The sequence below is a fragment of the Mustelus asterias genome, chromosome 5 (genome assembly GCF_964213995.1).
Source record: "Mustelus asterias chromosome 5, sMusAst1.hap1.1, whole genome shotgun sequence".
Taxonomy (NCBI): domain Eukaryota; kingdom Metazoa; phylum Chordata; class Chondrichthyes; order Carcharhiniformes; family Triakidae; genus Mustelus; species Mustelus asterias.
Genome location: NC_135805.1, coordinates 85,785,781 through 85,811,177, shown reverse-complemented (window position 1 = coordinate 85,811,177; position 25,397 = coordinate 85,785,781). Strand labels below are relative to the sequence as shown.

At 40.6% G+C, this 25,397-nt stretch overlaps 1 protein-coding gene across 2 annotated transcripts in view; it reads left to right on the top strand.

Annotated features, from left to right (window-relative positions):
- Positions 1–25,397, top strand: part of msraa (methionine sulfoxide reductase Aa) — a 299,896-nt gene that overhangs the window by 180,892 nt on the left and 93,607 nt on the right. The window lies entirely within an intron of this gene.

The window sequence follows — 25,397 nt, the reverse complement described above, 5'->3', positions numbered from 1 at the left end:
CTGCTGTTCCAAATATGTTTCATGCTGGCGTGTTTTCCCACCAACCTCACTGAGAATCTGGCATGGTGGAGGGTCAGGCCTTCATTTGCATCTCATTAATGGGATGCAAGTGAGGTTCATGCCAGCCTCTGGTGGATTTTCTGACCACCATGATGGGCATCAGCAAAAGATTCCACTGTAAATTTAAGCCTGTGTGGAAACGATCTCTTGTCCGCCTGCCATAGTCTCTCCCCGCCAAGCCAGCCATAGAATCTGCTGGTAGGGGCTTAAGAGAATTCCACCCTATGTGTATTAGGTTTCTGGAGTTATTTTTACAACCTCTTAAGTATCCCTCTGGCATACTGGAACTGAAGGTTTTTGCTTCTTTGCAGATGCAGTGGTACCTGGCTAATGTAGTGTCAGTAGTTGGCATTCCGTGTTTGCCAATGGATGCAGTGCTGCCAGGTGAAGTTGGTAGTTGGCTGTTGGCCATGGTAACCCTGTCAGTCCACATTAGCAGTAGAAACATTGCCACCAAATGCATTTGGCACTTTACATTTAGCAAATCGAAGCAGCTGACACTGTGCATTGCACTGTGGAAGCAAGGCCAGACAATGCACTTAGCATGTTTGTTGGCAGCGGCAGCATTATCACTGCATTTGACAGTAAGAGCATTGTCACCAGATACATTGAACACATAGATGATGGTAGAAGCAGCATTGTTGCCAGATGCAGTTGGCACTTGGTTGTTGGCAGAGGTAGTACTGTGACTCTGCATTCATTATAGAACCAGTTGCGCTCAAAGTTTGGCAGTGGAAATAGTGCCACTAGATGCAGTTGGTATTCAGTGGCTAACAGGGGCATTTGGCACACAAGATAAAAGTCAACATACTCACACATTATGGATATTCTCTTTGTCCTTACCAGTGTACACTTAACAATTTCTAATCATTGTTCCTATTTGCACTCTTATGTAACTTAAAAGGTTTATCTGTGGGGAAGAAATTTCAAGCAATCTTTTAAAGAAAAGTCGGCCAACCGCATTTATTTTCTTCAGTGCAAGTATGGTAGCATGGCTTTCAGATAAACTTAATTACCCAAATTTCTTCCATTTCTACCATTGTTCATAAACTTGGGCACTTTATTATGAGCAGCTACCCATTTCTGCTGTTCAGGGGCAAGCGCCTCATATGGCTAAACAATCTTTTGCATTAATAAATGTCACATTTGGATGAGAGGATCAGTGAACCCCCACTGGCAGGCAAATCAGGGTTTGCCAGGGTCAGGAAGTGAAGGTAGCCAGCGTGATCTCTAGTCAGAGGTAGCACGGCATGATAGGGGTGAAACTCAACTTTGGCCAATAAGACTGATGCTGGTGGATTGTCATCTTTAATGCTGTCCTGCTCACCTTTCAGAATCGCAGAATCACTTTCATTGACTTTAGAAGTATAAGAAGACACGAAAGAAAACTTAATTAATTTAATCATGCTATGTTGCAATATGTATATTTTTGAATTTTTATTTTGTTTGAAAAATTATTGTAGACATTAGAAATCTTTAGTAATTGAGAAAAAAAGTGGATGGAAGTGTTTTAGGTGATTCCATTGGTTCACCTTTTCTATTTTTATTGCTAAATTCCCCTGAGTATCTTTTTTAAGAGAACGGCCATTCCTGAAGTCTTTGGTTGTGTTTCATTAATAGTTGTCCAACAACTTTCCTGACAATGCTGCTTCTTTCCTGATCAGTACTTTCTCTACCTCTCTAGGTTTGATTTGCAATAGTTCTACTTTGAGCCAATCAACAAGATTTTTTGTTTTAAGTTATTCCTTTCCCAGAGTTATAAAGCCAATACGCAGATGGGGTAAGCCCCTAATCCATTTCCGTGCTTACTTCGGGTTGGAGGGATATGGGCCAAATGCGGGCATTTGGGACTAGCTGGGAGGGCACCATGGTCGGCATGGACTGGTTGGGCCAAAAAGCTTGTGTCCGTGCTGTGCTGCTCTATGACTGTATATTGAACACAATTCATGGTCTCCGCCAAAGAGACATACTAGTCCAAGCTGACAAGAACAGCCATTACACCTGACCTCACACTTGTTCCTACACTTGATCTTAGCCGAAAGGCCGAGAAGCAACAGAAATATATTAGAGAAAATGACAGCTACAGGGCATGAATGCTGCACAAAGAATGTATGCAGATTCATGCCTTTTAAGGTACTCAGAGCAGATATAGGAGCATCCCAAAATCTAAAAATTCTTGAAAGGCCACAGTTTGAGCACACTCAATAAAAAAAGGCCTCAGTTTTGTTGATCTCAAGTGAGATTTTGAGATTTTATAGGTTATATTAATATAGATAGTAATTGTTTCAACTACTTAGCCAGACAGTAATGAAATGGCCCAGATTCAGCACCAGAGTTGAAAGAATTAAAGGAAGGCCTGAAAAAAATTTTTTACACAGAGGATGGTCAGCAAGTGAAATATTCTGGCACAAATCATAGTTGGAGCAGAGCCCACACATTCTTTTAAAGTGGAATTAGATAGTTGCTTGGAAAAGAGGAATATGGGGAGCAAGTTAGTGAGAATTAAACTGGATGGCTCTTGGGCAAAATATTAATGCAGACCCTGATGGGTTGAATTAATTTTTTGTGCCGTATCCTTCTGTGATTCTTGGATGATGCACAGGAGCTCAAATCCAAGCATGTAAAATAAAGGGATCCTGTGAAAATGTTTTGACAAAATTTGTTGAATGAAGAAAGAATACTGACATAATACAGTTATGTATATACCCTTCCCCCCATTGCAGCATCTTTTAGTTCTTCTGTGCTTCCTTCTAGTAGGTCACCCTAATGAGAACAGTGATTTGCTTTAAGCAGCTCTTTCTTATTTACTGCTGTGCTTTGAATTCAGAATTTTAATATTGGTTTGTTAAATGTTGAAACTGTTGACTATAAAAAAAATATTTTGGGGGTTCTGCAATGGAGGGAGGACTCTGCTTTGTGCTTTGTTGTGTGAGCTTGCTTGTGAGATCAAAATTAGGATGTGTCAAAAGCCTGATTCAAAGGGACTGTTACAGGAAGCCAATGACAGTGAAGTTCCAATTGCTTTGCTATTCATGGGATAATGAACTTGTTCTAAGGTTTTTTTAAATCTCTGTAATGGTGGTAAAGGCATGTTTTTCTTTGAAACATTCTGCCTTTAACTGCTTCTATTTATTAATCCTCCTGAATGTTTTTTGGCTTTGGGCTTTAGGTGTGACATGAACAGAAATTCAGTCACTGAGAATTATTCTTTAACATGGAAAATAAGCCATTCAGGAATACACTACTATACACTCTATATAATCCCCACGTATAAGCATATGCTGCAGTGGTTGCTTCCACTATGAAGTGCAATGCTGTGTGTTTTTTTCACTGCTTCACAGCATGGCGTCTAATGTCACGCACTATTGCTGTAGCGAGATGGATGACTTTACGAACAGACAGCTTCACAGCTGACACCACCATAAGGCTTCTCACTTCCTGCTGTGATACCCTCATTTCTATGAATCGCAGATGATGGAAACTAAACATCTTCTTAATCCGTTTTTCTGATTCTTACAACTATTTTCACATTGTTCAGATTAGTAAAACAGCATTTTTATGTCCTTTAAAAGCTGTGATGGCTATTTTCGTTGTTGATGTACAACCAGCTGATTTTAGCATATCCCGTTTCCCCTTGCAAACCTCAACTAAGGCAAAGTATGTAACAAAATAAGAAATACAGTCAAATTCACTAACATGGAAATCATGAAACAAGTTTTGGTCGAAGGAGATATTTTTTCTTATCCCCCGAATCGACATGCTCTGACCTTAGTCCATTACATTGTACCTATTTTCTTTAATGGTGCTAAGTCGGTTGGGGTTTTTATTTAATATCCATCATGGATATTGCTGCTCTTTATATCTTATCAGTAGGTTTTGCCCCTCCCTCCTCATTCCAGGCCTATTCTAAATTATACAGATCAGGATTGTTGTTTATTTTTCTGCATTAATTTTGTTTATTTTTTTTGATCACATCCAGTGATCCATTTATTCTAATTGTTCCCTCTCCTGAGTGAGCCTATGAATGCAGAGATTACTGGTTGGTTGAGTTTGATGTATGAATTTGGCCTGCAGTTGACTTAACTGTTGTTGGTATTAGGATACTTGGGTTCTGATATGTCAAATTACTGTGTGGGACAATTAAATCATCTTTAGAGTCTGCAATAATATATTTTAAATGGCAGGAGTATATTAGGTTAATTTTCCCAAATGCTTGTTTAAAAAAAAAAGCATGAAAATATCACTGATTGTAAGTTGCAGTGTCTGAAACATAAATTTGTTGGGGGCTGGAATTCTCAGCGAGCAGTAAGGGGGGAACCATATCTGGAAATGAGTTTACCTAGCCTCCATCTTAGTGTGCAGAATATGTTGATAAACCTAGGCAGTGGAATTATTGTTTATTTGAAATTCATGGCAGAAATTGACTCTCGCCCCACAATATCTTGTAGGAAAAGGCAAATATGATAGGGAGATGTAAAGGGTTAACATCAAAAGCACAGTGGTTAGCACTACTGCCTCGCAACACCGGGGGCCTGGGGTCACTGTCTATGTGGAGTTTTCACGTTCTGTCCATGTGGGTTTCCTCCGGGTGCTCTGGTTTCCTCCCACAGTCAAAAGATGTGCAGGTTAGGTGGATTGGCCATGCTAACTTGCCCCTTAATGTCCCAAGGTGTTTAGGTTAGGGGGATTAGTGGGGTAAATATGTGGGGTTATGTGGTTAGGGTGGGGAAGAGGGCCTAGGTAAGATACTCTGTCAGAGAGTTGGTGCAGACTCGATGGGCCGAATGGCCTCCTTCTGCCCTGTAGGCATTCTACGATTCTATGATTCTGTGAAAAGCATACGTGATGCTGATGTACTAATAATGTTAAATCAGATGACTGAGAAGTAATTCACATCTGAAAAGAGGAATAGCTCCAACCTCAAGTCGAGAAATAGATGTTACTTGCTGTAAATAAAGGGTAACATAAAACGGTTATGAGAATCTCTGGACTCGAGCAGCATATTTTGGGAATAGACAATCCCCAAACCCCTGTTTAGACACCAACCACAAAGTTAAAAAATTGTGACAATGGGTAAAAGACCCATTGTGTATTAAAGAGAAGATACAGGGCTGGCAAGAAAAGAGATCCTTGAAGGAAGGACAAAAGAAAAAAAATTAAGACACACCAAGATGTCGGGACATTGTGGAAGAGCAGATATAAACTGAGACACAGACGCGGGGATTGGACAACAGTGAGCACAGGCAAGAGTAGCAATTGGTAGCATAGAAGCAGAAACAATTCCATGGCTCAGTAGAAGCATGCAATCCATTCTACCATTCCCAGAACCATAGAAAACTCTCAATAGGCCTGGAATTAAGACAACTGGAGAAAAAGTTTCACAAGGCACAGAACTGCTTCAGGATTACAGTTTTTTAAAAAAGCTCAGAAAGACCCGGTCAGTACATTACTTTATGTAGTAGGATCTATTGATGATGACTTGATAATGAGGCAGGGGGTTGATGAGACTTCAGCTTCTTATGAAGAAGCCTTGGAAGTTTTTGACTCTTATTTCAGGGTCCATCGGAATTTAGTAATGGAGGGCTAAATTTAATAAAAGAAAGCAAAAACCAGACAAAAGCTTGCATTAGTTCATCAGCAATCTCTGACATGGAACCTTAAAGGATGAGCTGATTTATGACAGAATCGTGGTCGGGGGCCGTAGATGCAGCATTATCAGATCTCTTGCAGTCAAAGGAAGATTTAATACAAGTGAAAGCACTGTAGATTGCAAGATAAACGGAACTCGGGAAACAAAATCAGGCGTTTACTTGCAGAGAAGGAATGGTCCCATGGAGAAGATCCATTCCATTTGTAGCCCACCAAAGCCTAAGCCCGCTAAAATGGGGAAAAGCATGCCAGCTGCCATTTTGAAATGTTTTCGCTGTGGAGGGAACAAACCACACAACCAAGAAGGATGTCTGGCAGAGTGCCACACTTGGAGCAATAGGTTATTTCAAAAGAGTTAGTCATAGAGAATCATAGGGTCATAGAGTGAATCATAGAGTCCCTACAGTGCAGAAAGGAGGTCATTCAGCCCATTGAGCCTGCACCAACAACAGTCCCACCCTGGCCCTTTCCCCGTAACCCCATGTATTTACCCTGCTAACCCCTTTCACTAAGGGGCAATTTATCATAGCCAATCCACCTAACCTGCACATCTTTAGACTGTGGGAGGAAACCAGAGCACCCGGAGGAATTCCATGCAAACAAGGGGGAGAACGTGCAAACTCCACAGTCACCCGAGACTGCAATTAAATTCAGGTCCATGGCACTGTGAGACAGCAGTGCTAACCACCAGCAGTGCTAGTCGCTTGAAATTAATGATAATCTGTAAAAAGATGAAGAAAAGTTTAAAACAGCCACATATAAGAAGTGAAAGAACCAGAGCAAAAGAACTAACCTTCCGAGGGGAGAAAAATTATACTGAAAGCAAGTATCGGAGTATTGCACACAAAGTGGATGGATACCTCATAAAATTTACAACCAGATGCAGGAGCAGGGGTTTCTGTTTTATCAGATGAAGTCAAATGGCTCAAACAGATTTTATTGCAACCTTCATCTATTAAATGACAAGATCCTGGTAAAAGGAAAAGGCCAACTCATGTCAAAGCTGAAATATAAAGAACAATTTTCCTCTTTACACCATGGAAGTACCTCACCCACTCTTGAACAAAGTCAAGGATGAAATTGAAAAGTTGCAGTGGCAAGGGGTTATAACAAAGAACAAAGAACAGTACAGCACAGGAAACAGGCCCTTCGGCCCTCCAAGCCTGTGCCGCTCCTTGGTCCAACTAGACCAATCGTTTGTATCCCTCCAGTCCCAGGCTGCTCATGTGACTATCCAGGTAAGTCTTAAACGATGTCAGCGTGCCTGCCTCCACCACCCTACCTGGCAGCACATTCCAGGCCCCCACCACTCTCTGTGTAAAAAACATCCCTCTAATATCTGAGTTATACTTCGCCCCTCTCACCTTGAGCCCGTGACCCCTCGTGAACGTCACTTCTGATCTGGGAAAAAGCTTCCCACCGTTCACCCTATCTATCCCCTTCATGATCTTGTACACCTCTATTAGATCTCCCCTCATTCTCCGTCTTTCCAGGGAGAACAACCCCAGTTTACCCAATCTCTCCTCATAGCTAAGACCCTCCATACCAGGCAACATCCTGGTAAATCTTCTCTGCACTCTCTCTAACGCCTCCAAGTCCTTCTGGTAGTGCGGCGACCAGAACTGGACGCAGTACTCCAAATGTGGCCTAACCAGCGTTCTTTACAGCTGCATCATCAGACTCCAGCTTTTATACTCTATACCCCATCCTATAAAGGCAAGCATACCATATGCCTTCTTCACCACCTTCTCCACCTGTGTTGCCACCTTCAAGGATTTGTGGACTTGCACACCTAGGTCCCTCTGTGTTTCTATACTCCTGATGACTCTGCCATTTATTGTATAACTCCTCCCTACATTATTTCTTCCAAAATGCATCACTTCGCATTTATCCGGATTAAACTCCATCTGCCACGTCTCCGCACAATTTTCCAGCCTATCTATATCCTGCTGTATTGCCCGACAATGCTCTTCGCTATCCGCAAGTCCAGCCATCTTCGTGTCATCCGCAAACTTGCTGATTACACTAGTTATCTCACTGATCACCATGCCAACAAAATGGTGTTCATGGAATGGTTGCAGTCGCAAAGCCAAATGGCTCTATAGGAATCTACATGGATTTAACTTAACTCGACAAAACAGTGGCACTTGAGATCCACCCAAAGGCCTCAGTGGCCCAATCTAGCCAAGAGTACTCTATTTTGAAAATTATATGCAAACAGTGGATTTTGGCTATTGCCTCGAGACAAAGAATCCAGGTTGCTGACCACATTTATAACACCAATCAGTTGTTTTTTTCAATAGATTTTCCTTTGGTACAGAGTCTGCCCCTGAAATTTTCCAGAGAACAATGGCCGGTATTTTACGACCTCGCCCGGGCAAGGCTTGTAAAGTCCTGCCCGAGGCCAACGGAGAATTCCGTTGTGGGCGAGACGGTAAAATTCCGGCCAATGTCTCACATTCTAGGAGACGTGGAAGGAGTGATGTGCCATATTGTCAACAACCTTCTAAGAGTCTCCACAAGAGATGAGATGATTGCAGAGTTGGAGTAATCCTGAGAGGCCTACAAAATATAAGCCTTGCATTGAATGAATAATATGAGTTTGACAAACCTATATGATCAACTTTCTAGGTCATATAGTGCAAGCCACTGGAATCACAGCTGATCCACAAAAAATGAAAGTAACTGGAGAATTTTCATAACTCCGGAACATACCCGAGCTTCAATGATTCCTTGGGATAGTCAACCAACTAGGCAAGTTCCTACCAAACTTAGCAGAGGTTAATGAACCCTTGAAACAGCTGTTGAGACAAGGTCAACTGTGTGCTGGAGTGTGGACCAGCAAAATGCTTTGGAAAGGATTAAACAACTTTTAATCTCTTCTGAAATCTTGGCACATTAGGACCCAGAATTACTGACCAAAGTAGCAGCAGATGCATCACCTGGGGAGCAGTTTTATATTTAAGTGCAGAGAGACGACAAGCATAGGCCAGTCGACAATGCCTTTTAAGTTGCTAACAGAACAGAGCAATGATACACCACCATTAGTAGCAACGTGGGCATATGAATAATGTTCAGACTGTAACAGGATTGTGTTTGAAAATCAAAATAGACCATGAACCATTAGTTATCCTTCTAGACATGAAAGAAATTGTGAAGGTGCCACCCAGAATCCAGTGCTTCAGTTCAAGATTAATGAGATACATCTCCCATCACAGAGTGTGTGCAAGAGCAAACAACGGCAGTCATGTTGTCATGATTACCATCAGAAGGAACCACTGAAGACCAATGGAAAATAAAAACGTAGGAAATAGAAGCAGGAGTAGGCCATTTGGCCCTTTGAGCCTGTTCTGCTGTTCCGTATGATCATGGCTGATCCTCTGTCTCAACGCTATATTCCCATGCTGTCCTCATACCCCTTTACACCTTTTAGGGTGGGATTTTCTGCCCGTCGCCCCAAAACCGGAAAATCCCGCGTGAGGTCAACGGACCTTTGCATGGTCCACCCCCCCTCCCCCCGCCTAACCACCCCACCCATACGATTCTCCTGGTGGGCAGGACGAGAAAATTCCGCCCTTCGAGTCTAGAAATCTATTTATATCCTTCTTAAATATATACAGTGACTTGGCCTCCAAAGCCTTCTGTGGTAAAGAATTCCACAGGTTCACCACCCTCTGACTGAAGAGGTTTCTCCTCATCTTGGTTCTCAATGATCTATCTTGTATTCTGAGACTTTGACCCCTTGTTCTAGAGCCTCCAGCCTGAGGAAACAACATTCTTGCATCTAGTCTGCCCAGCCCTGTCAGGAATTTATATGTTTCAATTAAATCCTGGTGAATTCAGGCCCAGTCAACCCAATCTCTGCTCATATGACGATATTGCCATCCCAGAAATCAATAAATCTTCACTGCACTCCCTCTATGGCAAGTATATCCTTTCTTCGATAAGGAGACCAAAACTGCACACACACTACTCCAGGTGTGGTCTGACCAAGATTATGTACAACTGCAGTAAGACATGCTTGCTCCTATATGTAATGTAGTAACATGAGAAGCATACATGATGCTGATGTAATAAAGATGTGAGATGACATGATTAAGACATAAGCAAGATCGGGAAGGAGGAGAAGCTTCGACCTCGTGCAGAGGTCCAAATGTGTAAATATTTGCGATAAGCAAAGAGTAATAGTTTTATGAAACTACAGACTTGAGCAGGAATAGACAATCCCAAAATCCCCTGTCTCGACCTTGACCACACAAGAAAACTAGCCTGGCTTATTTAAGAATACATTCTTGGCCTTGGTTTTGTCCTTAATAATGTCAAACTCAGCATTACGAATACAGGATTTTGTTTTACATTCAGCCAGTACTCAAATGCACTTTCTTCCCCTTTCTATCAGCAGCGGTCACTGTTTTAAACGTTACCTGACCAGAATGTAACCAGACCATTATATAATATGTAAATGAGCAGCGGCTAACATTATAAATGAGTTACTACATTGGCAATTATTACTGCCAGTAATTACTGCCACTAGTAAAGTGATATCTGATCAAAGCAAAATCCACTACTATCTCATTGTATAATAACTGCAAAGTTATTTGTATAATAACTGCAGTTGCTATTTGTTTGCTTACTTTCAGTGCTAAAAGCTGTCGAAAAAGTGAAATTATGTGAGTTGTATCTTAGATGCAATTATGAAATGGAAGGATAGCAATTGTTTTCACCCCATCATATTAGTGTGCAAAATTACTGCAGTATCAACAAAAGTCAAAGAACTTTGCACTGTAGCCTATATAAATTGTAATATGTACAATCCTATATACCACTAATGATTTTAACTAGAAGATTTATTTGTTGAAATATGTTTACTAACATCCTACGCTTTACCATTGTGCCCTCATTGCAAATGGTATTAATGATGAATTGTTTTTTAAAATTTTTTTCAATCTGACCCAAGCACACTAATTTTCACCAGACACTCAGTGAATCAAACTAATTTTCACTTTATATTTTTTGCGCAGTTTCAGCAAATTACTGCAGATGCTGCAATCTGAAACAAAAACGTTAAATGCTGGAAAGTCTCAGCAGGTCTGACAGCATCTGTGAAGAGAGAATAGAGCCAATGTTTCAAGTCCGGATGACCCTTCGTCAGAGCTGAAGACAATAGAAAATAGGGTGATATTTCTACTGTTAGGGTGTGGGTTGGGGCGGGGGGATTGACAAAGATGTCATAAACAAAAAGACAATGTAAATGGTGGTGATCATAACTAAGAATGGTGCTGATAGCGGCTATTAAGAGATCAGAACGTGTAAATGGCAGAGCCAAGGTAAGCAGAGTGTCAAAGGACAACCTGAGATATGTAACAGATAGCCCTAGTCGAGTAGGAGCGGGGGAGGTGTGTTGGGAGGAAGAGATGGAAAGCGAGATTTTAAAAGGTGGGAAAATAAAACGATGGAAGAAATGAAAATTTAAAAAATACATATTTGTGTATATGAAGTGAAATAAAATGAATGGAAATGGGGTAAAGGAAGAGGGGAGAATTTATGCTCTGAAGTTTTTGAACTCCATGTTCAATCTGGAAGGGTGTACAGTGCCTAATCGGAAGATGAAGTGCAGTTCCTCCATTTTGCGTTGGGCTACACTGAAATATTGCAACATGTCAAGGATGGACATGTGGACATGAGAGCAAGATGGTGTGTTGAAATGGCAAGCGACAGGAAAGACTGGGACCTGCTTGCAGATGGACCGAAGGTGTTCTGCAAAGCAGTCACCCAGTCTGCGTTTGGTCTCTCCGATGTAGAGTAGATCACATTGGGAGCAGCGAATGCAATAGACCAGATAAAGGAATCATATAATTGAATCCCTTCAGTGCATAAGGAGGTTATTCGGTCCATTAAGCCTGCACCGACAACAATCCCACCCAAGTACTATCCCGGTAACCCCACATATTTACCATTGTACCCTCTGACACAAATGGACAATTTGGCATGATCAATTAACCGAACATGTACACCTTTGGACTGTGGGAGGAAAGTGGAGCACCCAGAGGATACCCATGAAAACATGGGGAGAAAGTGCAAACTCCACACACACATTGGCCCGAGGCTGGAATTGAACCCGAATCTCTGGCACACTGTGAGACAGCAGTGCTAACCACTGTGCCACCATGCAGGGCTGCTTGACCTGAAATGAGTGTACAGGCCCTTGGATGGTGAGCAGGGAGGAGGTAAAGGGGCAGGTGTTGCACCCTTCTTAGCCATGATCACCTTCATTTACATTCCCTTTGTCTTTTTGTCTATAACATCTTTGTCAATCCACTCCCCACCCCCACACACCCTAACAGTCTTGTTTTCTATTGTCTTCAGCTCTGACGAAGGGTCATCCAGACTCAAAACATTGGCTCTATTCTCTCTCCACAGATGCTGTCAGACCTGATGAGATTTTCCAGCATTTTCTGTTTTTGATTCAATAGCGGGAGTTTGGCAAACCTTCAGCTGTTCGTGAAATAGTTATTGTTCTAAACATGGAGCTTATGAAATGAAAATCCAACACAACTGCTGTGGTGCTCCATCATTGACCCCAGCAGACCTTCCAGCTCTAAGGGAAGTTCCTTTCAGCAATTCCTTTTTCAATGATGTGTGCATCTACCACTCAGTTCATATCTAAAGTGCCTGAGACAAGAGGCTAGTTGGAGATGGGGCTACCCCAAGTAGCTCTCATTGTGAGGGAGCTGAATTAGAAAGCATTGTTTTTTAAATCCATGCACTTTTTTTAAAGAACCCTGAGTGCCTTGACCCCCCCACCCTCCTCCATTAATGATCTGTTTTGAGGACAGGGGAAGCAGGAACTGTACATGTATGAAATAATTGCATTGGGCCCCATTCCTTTAACAGTAGTAACTTTATTTGAGTTAGATAGAATCTCTAGCACAAATGAGGCCAAACCAGAAACTGTAACAATAGACTACAACCAGTGGAGACTGGAAAGTCTAACTCCAATATGGACCTGCAATATCAGAGAAAATCTTCTGCATAAGAACAGTTGATTTTTTTTTTCTCAAATGCCCTATATTTGTGTTGTGAAGTATTTGTTGCACTGTTTTAGGGCTTGGCACATTTACTGCGACCTCTGATCCCAAATTAGCCCTGGACCTCAATACTAGCTATGCCATGACCAACAACCCTCGGGATGGATTTGAAAGCAACAGTCATTACAAAATAAAGTGATGGCACTGACTTAAAATGCTTTTGACTTCCCATACTCACTAAACGTAAATATTGTCAATATTGTAACGGCCGGTGAGTCCTTGAACACTTGGCATGCAGCCTCGTAGGATCTCCGTTTATGTGCCTCTCCTTTGTGCCCCACATTGCCCTATCCTCAAACCCTGGCCATCTTCTCCCTAGTAAATGCTTTTCATATTGTCCAAGCCCTACCTTGTAATCCACTTCACCGTTAATATCTCTCTCTTGACCTATTCTCTGCAATTTATCCACTGAGTTCCTATCCTGCTGCTATTCCAGCCCCTTGGTTCTCGTGCTTCGATCTGTGTTTTTTTAATGCTCTAGTCTAGGCATCATCACCCTGAGCATTTACATTCCCATATTCGGGAGCTTAGTCCACCTGCTGCAATGCCGAGGTATCTCCCCTATTCTGCTCTTCATGCCTCTCCATCCAATTTTCACAAATAATTTTTCCAGGTTGTCTCTGATTTCACCAGAACTACAAAGCCCCCAGGAGTCCCTCCCTGCATATTAGCCTACAGACTGGCACTGGCTTAGAATTGGTTGGCAATATGTCGTCTATTTGTAAAGTTTTGCTGTTTTTAAAAAAAAAACAACATTGTTAATTTCAGGTATAAGTTCCCTTGAATTTGATTTATTGTTGAGCATTTTTGGATCATTTCAATATTTTCTAATCTCGCCATTTTCCCTCTTCACTTGGGAGCTCTCAAACAACTGTTTGGCTGTGCCTAGCCAAATATTGGATGATATCCCGGGTTGAGAGCATCTGGTGCCCAACAAAGCCTTGCGTCTTTAAAAACTACTGTTATTTTCAATCCAGAATCTCTGGAATTGGATTTCTGATTTCCTAACTGTCTTGGAATCAGATATTTTCATTTACTTATATTTTGTGGATTCATCATAGCCATTTATGCAATTAAGATTTTTAACCAATTTACATTTTTTTGATGTTGTTGGTGCAAGTGTCATGCTCTTTGAATCATGAGTACTAGCAGACAATGCACTCTCAGTATGCAATGTGGTGCCAATTTGCGCATACGCAAAGAAACAGAAACATTCGGCCTAAGTCCATTCTTCATGCTATAGTATCTTTATTGTATATAAATGTCCCTCACACTTATCCCAGTGATATTTTACTGTGGCTTGTCAAATACTTAATAGCAATGTTGAAGGTGCATGTAAACACTGATGTGCAATTGGCAATGGGGCATACAGCACTACCATATGTACATGCACCAATTTAGAAAGTTCATGATGAGTTGAATTAGTGACAGCCAGAAACAGGTCTTTTGAATGGTTTTCTTGCAAAGAAAAGATTAATCCTATTTAAAAGTAGACCTGACATATTTTCTGCACTTAATGGAATCTTGCAGGAGCATGGGTCCACAGCTGCTGGCAGCCATTCAGTATCTTAGTGAAGAACTCATTCCTTGTGTATAGGTCAAGACTGTAATTGTTGGTAGGCAATTCTATAATGCATGCAAGCCATCACAACCAAGCCTGATTTTAAAAAACATGTTATACATGCATGTATGTGTTATATATATATATATCTATGTATGTGTGTGCTTTTATATATATAATGTTTTACATATTTCCTTTGAATGTAGTAATGCTGGCAGCAAAGTTGTATTTACTGTCCATCTTTATTTACCCTCATTATGGGTACGGCTGTATTAATTGCTTATTCATGGTTACTTTGCGCAGGTGGTGGCAAGTCTCTCCCTTGAACTTCTACAGTACTTGTGGTGATAGTGCTCTTACAATTGGGCGGCACGGTAGCACAGTGGTTAGCACTGCTGCTTCACAGCTCCAGGGTCCCGGGTTCGATTCCCGGCTCGGGTCACTGTCTGTGTGGAGTTTGCACATTCTCCTCGTGTCTGCGTGGGTTTCCTCCGGGTGCTCCGGTTTCCTCCCACAGTCCAAAGATGTGCGGGTTAGGTTGATTGGCCAGGTTAAAAAAATTGCCCCTTAGAGTCCTGGGATGTGTAGGTTAGAGGGATTAGCGGGTAAAATATGCGGGGGTAGGGCCTGGGTGGGATTGTGGTCGGTGCAGACTCGATGGGCCGAATGGCCTCCTTCTGCACTGTAGGGTTTCTATAATTTCTATGACAATGGTGTCAGGTATGGCATTGATTCAAGGGCGAGGAAGGAATGTGATATACAGACACGCCCCTTGTCCGTTTTTTGAATGATTAAGTGGGCTCCTTCTGCACTGTAGGGATTCTACTTAAGTAACCTTGGTGAATTGTTGCTGTAAATTGTACATATTTTAGTCACAGTACACCAGTGATATGGGGTGAGTATTGATACTGGTGACAGAGATCAAACAAGTAAACTGCTTTGTTCTGATAGTGTTGAGCTTCTTGATTGTCATTGTGCTTGCACCCATTCAGGTGAATGGATATTATTCCTTCACACTCTTGACTCGAGTCTGTAGACAATAGAGAAGAATTAAGGATAGAAAAAAATGAGCTTTTTGTCACAGAGTACTGAACCTCTGTTAACGTGACTGATCCAGTTAAATGTCTGGTCAATTTTAATCGCCATAATGATGTTGGGGAAGGAGTGGGAAATTGAAGGTCAAGGGGAGCTGGCAAAGTTTTTTGTCCTGTTGGAGATAGTTATTTCTTAGCATCTAAATGTTGCCTGTCATTTGTCAACTCAAAGCCTGGATGCTATCCAGATCCTGCTGTGAACTGGCATGTGCTTCTTCGTGATTACAATAGTTATGAATGGATTTGAACAATGTAGAATCGCCATTGACCTTATGGTGGAGGGAAGGTCATTAATAAAGAAGCTGGATATATTTTGGTAAGGACACTGCTCTGAGGTTCCCCATAGGCAATGTCTTAGGGCCATGATCATTGATCTCTGACAACGACAACCACCTTATTTTGTGCCAGGTACATCTCCAGTTACTGGATTGTTTCTCCATTAACCACAATTAAGTTCTGTTTTTACAGGATTACTTGATGGCATACTCAGTTAAATGCTGCCTTAATGTAGAGGGCAGTCACGCTCACCTTTCCACTAATAATCAGCTTGCATCCATAGCCAAATGAAGGAATCTAACCTGAGCATGGTGAGCAGATGATTGCTGAGTAAATGTCAATTTTTGCTAGCATTAATGAATCCTATTATCATATTGACAATTGAGAGAAGTCTGTTAGGGTGGTAGTTATATTTATCTCTTAGAATTGAACTGTTTCTTCTGGACCAGAATGTGATTGGGCAGTCATTCACATCAGGAGCGGATAGCTCTGGTGTACGGGTCTTCAGCACTCCAGCTGGGATGTTATCAGTGTGTATAACTTTTTATCGTGTCCAGTTTACTGAATTATTTCTTACCATCTTGTGGAATGGACCAAATTGGATACTGTGGTAAAAGGACATTAAGTGGAGGCTGAGTAGGTACGTTTGGCTGAAGGTGTTTTCAGAGATTTTAGTTTTGTCTTTTACACTCGTGCTGGACTCCAGCATGGTGAGGATGGACATATTCGTGGGACCTCTTCCTCCTATCTGTTACCTGATTACGCAAAAGATGTGATTGGCTCCTCAGAGATTTACTCTGATCTGTTAGTAATTCTAACATCACTTGAGATCCATCCATGCCTTTTCCAATAATGGTTGCTGGTTACATGTCTGAAGCAAACCCCCTGGTTGATTTTGGGTTTTTTTTGCATTTTCTAGCCTGGAGCACAGTTCCAATTCTTGTGATTTCCCCATTGCCACATCCCACCCACTGCACACATCGAACTGTCTTAATATAGGCCAGATCATTCAGTGCAGACTAGGGAATGAGCTGGAACCGCCTGTTTTGCATAGCTCAGTATCACCTGGCTGTGCACTGACCCACTAAATCATGCATTCCATTTGTAATGTGCCAGTTTGCAAGGATTAAACAAAACCTTTAATCTATTGTTAAATAACTCTGCATTAAAGATGTATTTTATTGACAGCTAACTACTGTGCTATTGAAATGGTTAAAACTTCACTTAAGGTTAATAATAAATGCAATTTATTTTAAAAAACATGCACAAGTTCATTTATTTAGGATGCAAATGGCATCTGTTTGTCATAGAATTCTAACAACACCAGGTTAAAGTCCAACAGGTTTATTTGGTAGCAAATGCCATTAGCTTTCGGAGCGCTGCTCCTTCATCAGATGGATGTTGGACTTTAACCTGGTGTTGTTAAAACTCTTACTGTGTTTACCCCAGTCCAACGCCGGCATCTCCACATCATGTCATAGAATTGTCAGATACCTGACAAGCCAAGGGCAGCAATGTCAATTAGCTTAGATTTTCTGGTTGATCATTTGTGCACAAGACTAAGGGTACTTGGGTAATGTTATGAGAATACGCATAAAGCCCAGGTGTGCTTCAGACAAAGTAAAAATAGTGCACGGCATGCAGTACGGCAGCAACCGCGGATAGTTTATTAATAGGTTTAAATAATTGACTATTGGCCACAGGAAGTTTGAATAGTCAATTTCAATAAATCCCATGACTACCTGAGAGCCGTAAAGGCTTCTGCATAAATGTAGAAAATAAAGTGTATGACACATATATGTAAATAATGTTTTTTGTGACCTGTGTATCTGATTGGAATAAATCCTGAATTAATTCAATCAAACTCACGCTAAAACCCGATTTTAAAATCACAATTTAATTTGTGATACTATTGCATTTTTACACTAAAGGACCAAGTGTTCTATTGTCTCTTACATTTTTCTTCCAAAGAAACTGAGTAATGCTATTTCCACTGCACTGCCCTCATTTTTAGCATTGCAATAAGAAGGGATCCTTATTCATTGGATGACATGGTGGTTGGTACACTGTACAGCACTACAAAGATGGTGAGCCCTGGAATACATGTTGTATTCTAAATGCCAATAATGATGCTGTGGAGAGGCACCAAACTCAAAGGCAGATGCTTTGCCACCAAATGAAAGTCGCTGGTATTTAAAGAAAGGTGCTGACAGTGGGCTGAAGGCAAGTCTCACTGTCTCAGCAATGGATAGTTCATGGTGCAAAGGAACTGTGATAAGGGTAAGGGGAGAAAAATAGCGATTTTTAAAAAGGGATTTGTTTAGAGGAAAATGTGGTCATCAGCACTAGAGATAAACCCAAGAGGCATTTCCTCCATTTAAAGTATTTTATTTTCCCACTGTTCTTAAATTGGTGGAAATTTTATTTTTTATTTGCATTGAGTAATTTGCCATTGCAATACATTTTCAAGACAAGCATTGACTGTTTCATAAGCTTGAAAAAAGATGCATTTAATTATTGTTTACAGAACCCTATTTACAGAATGCCATCAGCTGTTGATCTCACCCTATTTCATCATTTCAAGGAGTTAAAAATAATGGGATCCAAGAGGCAATGTTGCTTGTTCTGCAGAAGCAACTTAAAATTAAAAACATTTGAGGTATCCATTACAAATATGAAGGAAGGTCGGGACACTTAATGGAGGTGTAATCAATTGGCAACTGGATTTTAGAAATTTAAATTAAGGTTTGGTTGGATCAATGAAAATGGTTACGTGTTTACCACGGAGGCAGCATATAGATATTTTCTGGGGTATTCTGATGCAGCTCAGTGTTTGAGTCCAGCTCATTCTTGCAGATAAAAATTAACAGATGTGTTGTTTCCAAACTGAGCTGGAGCTTTCCACGTGGAAGGTGCTGAATTCAGATTGGAATTGCTTACCATTCACGTGCTTCAAGCCGTCTGCAGGCAGGGAATTTAGGATAAATGCAGCAGACAAAACACTAAAGCCTTGTTTTTCTTCAAACAGTCCCGGAGAGGCAGTAAAATCTGCCCGTGATGAATACCCTACATTGACTGAAACTGAGATAGATGAAAAAACTTTGAAGCCAAATGCTATACATTTTACAGTGTACTCTTTTATAACAACTGCATTAACAATTGAGTTCTAAATAACCTTATCTAAAACCTTTTTCTAAATAACCTTCTGAATACTAAGTTCTTAAATGATGTTGTGTCTTTAATATATTTTATATATTTTATTTTAATATATTTTATTATTGCTGGACTGTGTTGCATATACTGAGTGTCAAGTTCCATAACATTAAACTTTGCCAAAATGTGTTTACATATTGGCTCACTATTATCCAACAATTGAAATTATGCAGTTTTTGTAATGGATTTTGTGCAGATTTTCTCCTGCTCCTGATTACTTTCAGGTAAAGAACACCGTTGTTCCTGCAACCTTGTTTATGAATGTAAATTCTCTTACAGCAGTCAATCTGCCTCAAATGAAATCATAAGAACTCCTTTAAATAGATAGTTTATTGTCATAAAGCATGGTTAGAGTCCTTGGGTTCTGAATGGCAGAACAACAGTGTAGGTGGGCTGTAAAGAAATAAAAACTATTCTCTCAAATTTAGTTGTATTGCCATTTTCTTTATTTCTCATTCTCTACTTTTCTCCTCTTTCATGAAGGTTCTTTTTGGGAATAGAGTTTCACAGGTGATGAAAGGCATCTCGTGTCTAACCCAAGTTTCCATTAAATGTGAGATTCTATATATTGGTAGTTTGTTCAACTTTGGCTGGACCCACAGTTCAAGAGCTAATTCATAGCATCCTAAAAGCTGCCCCTGCTGAGAGTTTTGCTACCTGGGGGCAAATCTTAAAAAGAAACTGGAGCTTTATCAGCCCCAGTCCTTAAGTGGCCGATTTTCACTTTGGACAAAGACTGGGCAGCGCAGTGGCACAGTGATTAGCACTGCTGCCTCACAGTGCCAGGGACTCGGGTTCAATTCCAGCCTTGGGTCGCTGTCTGTGTGGAGTTTGCACATTCTCCCCATGTCTGCGTGGGTTTACTCCGGGTGCTCCGGTTTTCTTCCACAGTCCAAAAATGTGTGGGTCAGATTGATTGGCCACGATAAATGAATCCTGGTGTCAGGGGGATTAGCAGGGTAAATATGAAGGGTTACGGGAATAGGGCCTGGGTGGGATTGTGGTTGGTGCAGGCTGAATGGCCTCCTTCTGCACTGTAGGGATTCTATGAATGGGGAATGTGGTTCTGCCCTCCGCCTTGCCCTCGGCAAAACAAGAGTGATGTTTTGATGGCCATACTTCTACATTTGACTAGCATATCTCTCAGATGACATGAAAGATTTCATGACACTCCTTCAAAGAAAAGCAGGGGAGTTATCTCGGTGTCCTGACTAATATTTATCCTTCAATCAACATCACTAAAAACAGATTATCTGACTATTATCATATTGCTCTTTGAGGGAACTTGCTGTCTGCAAGTTGACTGCTGCACCTCCAACACTGTTACAGTGACTACACTTAAACAGTACTTCATTGGCTGGAAAGTGCTTTGGGAAGTCCGGCGGTTGCAAAGGTTGCTCCGTTAATACAAGCCTTTCTTCTTTCATTCACTTGGGCTGCCCAGTCAAAGGAGTGTATTGGTTCAGGCCCATGATTTCTGCAGCACTGCCGCCCCCAATCCCATCTGACAAAGGTTGTGAAATCAGCCCCTATCACCCTGTACGACATTAGGTGGTGTGTTTATTCGCCAAGCCATCAGGAGAACTCTGTTGCTACTTAAGTAAACATACTTTACAAAAATGAAATTGGGAATAAATAATGCAGTGATTTGCTGCTACGTTTCCTGTCAAGATGCTTTGCAATTTTAATTAGATGGAAGCCTGGGAACTATTGCACAATGTAACCTTTAAAGAACAGTCTGTAACTGCATCACTCAACATCACCAGATAAGCTATCACTCTGAAATCAAATGTTCAGGCACTAGGGAAAAATGGAGGAATGTGCTCTTTTTTGCTTCTACTTTTGTGGTATAAATAAATTATGCAGTACACTGGACTATCGAAGAGAAACTCGTGCTGACCTTGTAACAATCTGCTTGCTAATGCAGTTGTATTGCTGGTTGATTATTTTATGGGATCCCATACTATGTTCTGCTCTAAGGCCAAAAGGTGCAAACTAGACGCAGAGATGAGCAGAAGGAGCGTTAACCTCTGCTTTCGAGCTCAATTCTCAGAGTTATCTTTGTGACTTTTAATAAAGATTTCTAAAGTCAATACTGAGGAGCCAGGGTGCTTCTGTTTTTGTGTTTACTACAACTGAGTCCTGGCTGTGATCACAAGCTATCCATCATACAATCTTTTTTTATCCTGTGGACTGTGGCATGGTTGATTGCTTTACCACCTGAGTGCTTTACGACAAATGATCATCTGAAAGAATACAAATCATTCAAGACAACAGCATACAGACAATGCGTGAACACAACAGCTGCCTTTTTTCTGACAGACGTAGTAAGGCCATAACCAGGCTTTTGATTGCTTTGCATTGTCTGCATTGTTACTTCGTTTGATGGAATTATTTAAAATCAAATTAAATTGATGACTGGTCATTTGCTGAAGCTGGGATCACTAAAGAAATGGTGGCTAGTATTCCATGTGCAGAGCTAAAATTAACATTATTTTGCATTCTTTTGAATGTAAATTTGATACTTTTAAACTTAACCAGAAACTGAAGAGTCTAGTTTGACTTAATTGTCCTATTTAACGCTAGATAATATGTGGTGTCGAAGAACAGATCATTTTAAGTGGTTTATTGCAAAACAGTTTTACGATAAATCTAACATTTTATGGAAGATTGTGACCTGATATCACAAACCCAATATTTGTTATAAAGTTATAATCCCAAAGTCTATAAGGTCTAATGCTATTCCTAATCACTCTAATTGGCAGAAACTTCAATGTCATACCTGTCAATCTCAAAACTAATGTATTGCATGTTTTGTCTGGCTTGCTGTACCTTCTAAGCCAGTGCATGGTGGGATCGCAGGATCCATGTTTTCTCATTAGTTGACTGCGACAGAAATGAAGAACAGTTGCAATGTTAATCACCTCTTATGTCTGCTTGTATACTGATTGATCTTGAGAGGTACCAGGACCAAAATGCAACATTAGTAAAAGGCAGCAGAGAGCTTCAATAAAAAAGCTGACAGTGCCAAAAGAACATGAAGCTGAAAAAACAAACCTTAAGTATGGGCTTTCTGATGCTGCAAAACAAGGAGATAGGCTGAAAGTCCAGTGGGACACAACTTGGTTTTAAATTGAACTGCACTTTTCTGTACCCACTGTTCCATTACTTGTACTACTGGGGAAACCGCAATGATGAGTTTAAATCTTACTGAAAGGGCATGAAAGTTCAAAGGATCAAAGTCAAGACCTCAAAAGTTTGGTTTTTGAACCTTCATTGTAAATTTTCCAACATGTGAGTGTCTACTATAGTTCTGTCTTTCCAGCTGAATTAATTCTGCCGGAGGGGTTAGACACTTTAATCATGAAAAGATAAGGACTTCAACTATGTCATCTGCCATGCTTTAAGATGTAAACCCAGTTGCAATATACTCACTTGTGAACTGAAAGCTCCTTAAAACATGCACCTGCATTAATCCCAACCAGAAGAATATCCCACCCAAAAAGGGGTGTGAAGATTTATACATTTGTTTGGCTTTTCCAAAGGACTTTGAATTGTGCTACACATTGACTTGTCAAACATTTTTACTTTAGGGTAGACTGGCATTTATTCAAGTTTGTTAGCAACAAGCAGGCAACATCTGCATAGAGGAGAACACGTGGACTAAAGTGCCTGTGATCGTGCTTCCTTCGAATATGGAGAATTAATTGCTATTTATTGCTGTTGAACATTCAGTTTAAAAATCTACCTCTTCTCGACATTGTTGAAACTTATGGAATTGTTTTATATGTATGAAAACATGAAAAATGTACAAATAATAAACTCTGGAACATTTTAAGAGGCAACTTTTGTTTGCTTATGAAAACTTGTATTTATTTATTAAACTGTTTAGGTAGACAAACTCACGTGTAGTGCAGTACGTTTCCTGCTTCTGTGCTCCTGGCACATTGCAGATGCACAATGCAGTAAACTGCACTCACAGGCTCTGATTTTAACCTTCAGCTTTAAGAAGCAGGAAATTTGCACTTAAATATTTTAAGGCGTGTGTGTGTGTGCGTATACACGTGTGTGTTCACCTCGGAGTTCTTACAAAAACTGCTGCAGGATTATAGGTACTGAATACTCCAATGTTCTATGTTGACTGTGGGTTAGTGAGTACGGTTAGAAGTACAACATTGACCAGTTTGCGTGGTTAGTGAACAGTCAGATCAAGTTGAGCTGCTTTGCTAACTAGTGATACAGGGATGCTGTTAGAGGTGAAGATAAGTATAATAATCTGGCCCTTGACTGAATATTTTTTTACACAGAATGCAAAACTTCTGGCTTCAATGTGATTGCACACACACTGACAGACCAAAGGTTCGACTCTAATCTCTGCTGAGTTGTTTCATGAGATGTTTGCTTAATTGATGTTTATTGCAGTGAATAAGGAAAAGCTCCCTGCCTTGCAGGACGTTAGGGGGACTAAAATATCTCCATTATTGTACATTGGTGTATAGGGCTTTTAGTTACTGTCACTCTTTGACTCAATGACTACTTCTTGGATTTTCTTAATTTTTTGTTGAATTGGTGTTTAAGCTTCTGCTGAGATCATTTAGAGAAGGAACATTGGTCACTTGAGAATCCTTAGCCTCCCTTCTGAAGGCTAAACAAGGGGCAACACAGATAGTAGTATGGATGATAAGGTTTGTAGGCAATCTATTTCTGATCAAGGTAGACACTGTTAGAAGGATTGCTTCTCAGCAAAAAAGAAACAGTATTTCCCTAACAATTAATTTCTATGGAGCGGTGCTGGGGAATTCTGCTTTCCTTAAACATATGCCCTGTTAAAGGTAAACGATTGTGAAACATCATGGAATACAACGTTAAACTGAAATAATTTTATCACAGCGTAATAGCCATGAAGGTACACCTCCCTGCATTTTCTTAATTCACAGCCTGCTGTTGTTGTAGAGTTGCAAGCTGCAGCCCACGTCCACTCTTCACAGCTGCAGTAAAGATTCAATCTGGTGTCTTCCCAGGACCTGGAACTGTGGTGGGAATACTGCCAAATGGCAACTTTACTGAGAACTGAGCGAATGTGAATAGAAAGTTCCACTTGCACTGAAGCTCCGACTTTAAATTTGTTGAAAATGAATCATGTAAAAGGTGTAAAGCACTTATTGGATCATTAGCTGTTGGTAAAATCTCCCGCCTCCTGATAAGCAGTTTGAAGTTGGCCTGCATTTAGGTGATATTGATTCAGGATGTTGGAAACTATTAGAAAATTCCATTTGTAATTTTAGAATTCTGTAACCGTTTCCAACATCCTGAATCAATATCACCGACTTTGCAGCTGCCTCCTTACCTACTTTGCATCGTAGCATAGGTATTGGTTTAAGACTGTGATATTCGTAAAGAAACTGTCTTGTATTGAAGGTTCGAAGTCCAGATAAGGGAATAGAATTAAGTGATCAATGCACGGAGCCTGGAACTGTTTTGTATATGGTAACTACCACGGGCATGATTTATTTTGGGGAGATGCATTTCAATCTTGATCTCTATGCCTAATCTCTCCTTGTGTAAATTAATGTACTGTTTGGAATATTTTGGAATTAAAGTAAAGTTAAAGTTTATTTATGAGTCACAAGTAAAGCTTGTATTAATACTGCAATGAAGTTGTGTGAAATTCCCCTAGTTGCCACAGTCCAGCGCCTATTTGGGCCAATACATCTAATCAGCACGTCTTTCTGAATGTGGGAGGAAACCAGGGCACCCGGAGAAAACCCATGCAGACACGGGGAGAATGTGCAAACTCTACACAGACAGTGACCCAAGCCGAGAATCGAACCTGAGTCCCTGGCGCTGTGAAGCAGCAGTGCTAACCACTGTGTTACCATGAAATGGGTCTTAACGGGGATTATAAAAAATTAAAAATACAAAATTTAGATTTAATTTTTGAAATAAGGAAAAGAACTATTATTTATTCCTCTAAGACCCTGATGTCTCAACTGCCACTGAAATGCCAACATTCTAATCTCTTTATTTGGTTCTGTTCTCATCTGTTGTTTTTTCGAAAGCTAACTAGCTCCGTCTTTTAGCCTAATTATGTTAATCCACTGAGAAAGGGAGTGGTTTCTATGAGAAATAGATACTGAGTAAACAATGGATTATCTTGTTGGCAACCCTCCCGTATACAGGTACCAGCACAAAGAATGAGCAGGTTGTGTTGAATGCTGAAAATTATTGGGGAGACATTTTGGTTGATTACTAAATTCTCAACACTTTTCCATCTAATTGTAAACGCTATCTACATTTCTTTACAACCACCTTGAGCTGAATTGCCTATGGGAGCAATTCTCAACATGTTTACCCTGGGTCCATAAAATGATGAATTCCATGAACTTATTTGAAACATTACAAACTGTTTGGTTTAAACAAAATCACGAATTGTTATTTCGCAAGACCCGTTATGGT